The following is a 6,261-nucleotide window of genomic DNA, read 5'->3' on the forward strand; positions in this document are numbered from 1 at the left end:
TTGAATATGGCATTTTACATATATATATATATATATATATATATATATATATATATATATATATATATATAGAGAGAGAGAGAGAGAGAGAGAGAGAGGCATATATATAAGATACATCAGGAAGTGTAGTTACCACATGCTTTCGTCTTATATTGAACTATGTTGTTTGACAGCAGAGAAGCATTTCAGTGTACTTAATAGAAACACTCAGAAAGTTCATAGGTTGAGCTCAAAAATTAGTTTTTCTGTTGTTTTGCCATCACAGATTTAGAAGTTCTATGTTGAAAATTCATATTAATCAAAAAATAAAACCAAAAGTTGAAGAGAAGTCTGATACTATAGTTCATCATTCTCTATTAGAAGAGGAAATGGACAGATAAATTGCTGTTATAGTGACTCACATCAATTTTCCACTTCTATTTCATTGTTGCAACCCAGTTCTTGAAAGCATGTTTTGAACAAGAAACAGCCAGCATCACACAGTGCATTTTTGCTCCCATATGTCACATTTTAGTTAGTGAGCTTAGTGTTGTGATAATTATTCCTACTCAGAATACCAATATGTTTGTGAGTGTTATTTATACTTCATCTTGATTGTTACTTGTAGTCAAAGACTGGTCCTCAAAATATTCCCTTGAAGGAAATGAGGTAATGGTTAGTTACCAAAGTGAAGCAACAAATCAAATCCTTGTGCAGAATTTCAGATAACTGGATATTTGGAGTTGCTGCTTCCCTTTAGACCAGTTTATCCATTTTGATCATCCTAATGTGGATAGCAGAGGAATATCATCTACAATCTAGGAAAAAGACTGAAGAGCTTTTAAAAACAAAACAAACCAACAGGAGGCAATTACAATAAAATAACCTAAACCAAAATGGTATAAGCAAACCAGTATACAATGTATGGTCATGATGTCTCAAGCTTTTTTGATGGGTATCTGAAATTCTAGAAAAATATACGCAGTAGTTTTAAAATAATGATTAAAACTTATTAACCTATTTACCTCAATTTTAATGCTGACTTTACTTAGGTAGCGGAATTACACGGGATATGTAATATTACTTATTTGGATAGATGTTGAGAGGAAGTGTGATTTAGTGGAAAGAATGGGGTCAAGAGAGGAGGCATAGACTCAGATCCTTTCATTGATATTTGCCAACTGTGTGATCTTGAGCAAATCAAATTTTATTTATTAAGCTCAGTTTTTTCATATATAAAATGGGCATAATAACACATATAGTCTCTATTTCAGGATGTTGAGGATGAAATAGAATAACATATACAATGTTCTTTGAAAATACAAAGTAATGTAAGGAAATGTAAGATAATTGTATGGGGATATTCTATAAAACTGAAATGCATTTGAGACGTGAGCCTCTATCCAGACAAGCTGCTGGTTATAATAGTAATATTTACTTCCTCATAAAGAGAGACAATCAGTCTTGGGTTTCCCTGGAAACGTAACAGCCTTTCAGAAGTACATCGACTAATGGCAATCTCCAGAGCTCCATTCTAGCTTGATGTGAATGGAATTATTTCCTGGGATCTTCCTAGACTTTAACCTACCTCCCAAAGTGGCACTGACTGTATAAGATGGCTAAGCTAGAGCATAGAGAAAAGATCCTGATGGTATGGTTTGGTCAAAAGATTACCTACTTGACAGTGCATATCATCTTCTGGTCATCTAGCTGACATCCCAGCATTTGCTAGAATGATTTTCTTGGGGAATTTGTTGCCAAGATTTCATATTAGCTAAAACATTAGCTTTTCTCTTTGAAGCATACTAGAAATGAACAATATATTTCTGATATAATTGCACCAACTGTTTGTGTTCCTGCTGTTATGAAACAATTTGAAAATATTTCTTTAATTCACTATTTTAATAGGATTAATGTTTGATTCTGTAACATCATTACTACCAACTTCATAATAGTATACTTTTTGTCTTTTCTTTCTTTATTAATAAATAAACACCAATAAAACCTGGAGATGATCATGAAGTTTTTGTGTTAGCTGTTATATGAGGTGACACAAGTATAGACTTTAAAAGAGAAAACACAATTTTGTATCAAAATTCTTAGGATCCCAATAGCAAAAGTCAAGATTTTTGTCCAACAGTTATGACTCCAATTCCATTGATATTGGTGCCTACAGCAACTCATGAGGTGAAGGCACTCCCAGGCTGAGATATTGTTATGTATAATCTTCTGGAGGGGATAATAATAGAGAAATAATTGAAATTTGAGGGCTCTATTCTACTGTGCTCAGTCCTGTTTCTGATTTTCTGTGATATCTTGGGCAAGAAAGGTTTAATCAGTGCTTCCTCTTCACCATCTGTGAAATGAAGAATGTGATAATGTCCCCACCTTGAAGTAGATTGGATGAGCTCATGGATTACTTACGACTTTGGCTGCTTGCACAATTTTGAAAACCAAACAACCACTGAATTTAGGTATCATCCAATGACACATTAGTTAAAAGCACATAATTCTTTGCTGATAGCTTGATTTTACATGTTATATAAGGGCAGAACTATTCATTCCTGGAATAATTCTGCCCCTAGATGTGAAGGCACAGCTAATCACAAAGTAAGATTATTAACATTATTTTCTCAAAGAAACTGTTACAGCTAGAATTGGTCACTTTAGCCTTCTTGAACCTGGATGAGATAGTTGGATGTTTTCTAGAAGTGCTCAGTTTTTGTTTTTCTCTAACCTTTTTCCTTCTATATAATGAGTTAGTCACACTGGCAAAGCTTTAGACTTACTCTTCTCCTATATTTCAATATTTCTTTCATCATATTTGAAGCCTTTGCAGCCATGATTTATTTAGGATTTGGGAAACTACAGTATGAAGACAGCACTTAGTAAGACAGGAAATAGCAGGCTTCTTCCCAGTGTAATAATGTACGTCACTTAGTAAATTGGTAATGTTTTCAATTTGAGAATCAAAATAACTTTTACCCTAGGAAAGACTGAATTTTTTACCACTCAGTTACCTTAATCAGGTGAGGGAAGTCCAGGTGCTTGATAGAGTGTTTGGTATGAGCTATGTTGTAGAGGTCTTGGTTGAGAGGAGGAAATCATTGATTTGTTATTTGGCTGTGTGGAAAATTCTTCTTGTCTTTGGCAAAACCCTAGATATACTTATTATTGTGAATTAACTTATCTAGTAATGCCTTGCTTTTTTGATTTTTTTTCCTGTTCATACAGAAGAACTGCTTCAAATAATTCAAGTTTCAATAATACTGCTTGAGACCTGTTTTTCCCTTAGTGAAATGATTTCTGTCAATGTTTACATTGTGGTAGGATAGGACAATGGTTTGTGACATTTGCACCCACAGGAAGCAGATGGAACACTTTCTGAGTGATAATATGATGATGAACATTGGCTAATAATTAACTTGAGTTCAGCAGAGGAAGGTCTTCAGTGAATGCACTCTTTCCTTGCCATTCATTTCCTTGCTTGTCAATGCTGTTTGTAGGACTTAGATAAAGGATTTATAGCCTGATGTTTTTCATCAACTTATCTTCCCACTTCCAATCTTTCCCTTCTAATAGGTCAGAGAAAAGTATAGAAATTAAAAAAATACTTTCCAGGGTTTTTATTGACTTCTAATAGCCTTAAAAATTCTTTTGAATTTTCAAAAGCAGTATTTTTAGTTTGCCTGGAAATGGAATATAATAGTTATGTAAATACTGAAAATATGAGGATGGGAATATTTAGTGCTTCATTTTATGGTGCCTTTTTAAAAAGATATAGTTGTTGAAAATAATAAGGCAAATAATTGGCATGCATTCTAATTTTTACGCCACTAGCAAAAAGACATTTGAATGTCAGGGTTACAGTGACTTCCCTTTTAACATAATGTCAATCTAATTATAAAATAATTGTGTATGATATAGCAAATGCCCTAGTTTCTCAGAAGAAATAGTCCTAAATTTCCCTACCACTTGCCTAAGGAAATATTAAAAATTAAGCAATCTTTCTAAAAAATACTTTTTCCCTTGTGTTCAAGTCAATCAACTGAAAAACTTGGGACAACGGGATTTTGATAGAAAATTTTCATAGCAATTGCCCAGATTTCAATTTAAACCTATGGTTTCAACTTCATGGATATTACTACTTTGCATGAAGCACAGTAATGAATGAGGAGCAGCTTCTGAAAGAGAATTTATTGAAACTTCTGGTAAGGTTAACAGTAAGAATACCAGCATTTTAAGAGTTGATTTTATGCTAAAATAATCTCCTGAACTAATTCAGTTTAGCACCTCATACTTCTTAATGTGTATATGCACACATATGTACTTATGTACATATAAACACATACATGGATTGCTAGATATACATAGTGTGCATGTGCAAATTAGTGTCAAAGATCTATATACCACAATAAATGACCAGGAACCTTAAACTTTTAATACTAATTAAGAGAAAATCCCATCATGTCATACTTGTCTTTGTAGATGGTGTAGGGAAACAAACTAAGACTTCTAGTCTATATCATGTTGCTGGGACTTTTCATATTCTATTTTTTTGATGAATTTTTTTATGTCCTTGAATAGATTTTGAGCTCCTGAATGGATGTCTATTGCATTATATTATACATCTTTATATTCTACACATTGACTACTATAGTGATTTGAATATAATGGATAATCAATAAAGTGAATGAATTATTTAATTATAAATTATTGTTACATTTGGAAAAGATAAGGTATTTTGTATTGATATTAGAAGATACCGACAGAATGTAACTTAATGGCCTCTTCTTCTTAAACATCAGGAATACGGACTTACCACTGTCAATTTTCTGTTAGATCAGTTAGATTTGTTCTGAGACTATCAGACTCCTCTGGGGAGCATAAGAAGGACCCTTATTCACCAAAGATAGCTAGAAGGCCATGTTTGGAATTTCTACTTGGCAAGCTTAGATTGTTGTGTCTCTCATCTTTCCTCCTTCATAATGGAATTACTTTAGAAGCTCTCAGAATTGATGTCAAATTTAGGCCTTGTTCTCACATGGAGATTCATGGAGATCTTGTGATAGAATTGTTACCTATTTTTGTTTGATAAGACTGATGAAATTGATCACCTTTGTACATTTGGTAAAACAGTTTCAAAGTTGGGTGAAAGCACCTACAGGTAGGCTAAGGTCATGAATAGAATGTCAACTGAATGCCATCAAATGCTCATGATACTTTGAATATAGAATCACAGAATATTAGAGTTGAAATGGAACTTAGAGATCACTTAGTCCAACCCACTCATTTCACACACAAGGACATATGAAAGATAAGAAAGGAAAATTGACTTACCCAGGTGATAAGCTTGGGCAATCTTCTCTCTCACTTCAATCCCTAACCCCGATTTGAAGTCAAATTACATACATTTTGTTCAGTGACAGAGCAGCCACCATATACTTTAAATACATCATTTGAGATGTGGCGAGTGAATGTTTCCACTTTCTTCAGGTCTACTGTGCAGTATTCATTCAGAGAAAAGTTTGTAAATCATCCTTTTCTTGACAACAGGGAGCAAAAACATCAAGTATTTGGGAAGAAAATGGAATAATAGGATTTAAAGCAGGAGATAATTTCAATTAAATTTTTTTTCACAGAAGAGAAAACTGAGGTCCAGAAAATAAAGCAGTTTCATAATAATATACTAACTATCCAGAGCTAAGATTTGAGCAATAGATGATCTCCAAATGCAATACTCTTTCTTTTCTACCACACAGAAGTCTGAAACAGATGGAGTACTTAGTGGATATTTCAAGTTGTGTAGAAAAGACATTATGGCATAATTTTTATGAAAGAAGGAGATTAGTTTGGTTGTCGAAATGACAGAAATGGCGCCTCGATAGAATAATCTTTTCCAGAATCTTCCTAACTTATTTCCTCTGGTTAGCTGAAGAACTGCTTCTCAGCATGGATGATTTCGACATGATTTCTACTGCTCTCTAGTTGCAGGAAAATGTCAGGAGTAACGTAAATCTATGTGACCTCCTGCAACCCCCAAATAACTTTTGCTTTTTTCAACGAAGTTGTGGAAAGTTCTTGTCAAGTGCAGAAATCCACTAATATTTGTCACTAGGCTTCCACCCACCCACTTCATGAGAGTACCTGTGAAAACATTTTGAAAAGGGTAAAAGGCCATAGGCATGTAATGCCTTATTTTAATAACATTTTTGGTAAAGCCTTCAGAATGTTCTTCAACTAACATTTAAGATCATTTGCCAAAAATATTCCAACACTATT

This window comes from Gracilinanus agilis, chromosome 4 (assembly GCF_016433145.1).
Source record: "Gracilinanus agilis isolate LMUSP501 chromosome 4, AgileGrace, whole genome shotgun sequence".
In the NCBI taxonomy this organism is placed as follows: domain Eukaryota; kingdom Metazoa; phylum Chordata; class Mammalia; order Didelphimorphia; family Didelphidae; genus Gracilinanus; species Gracilinanus agilis.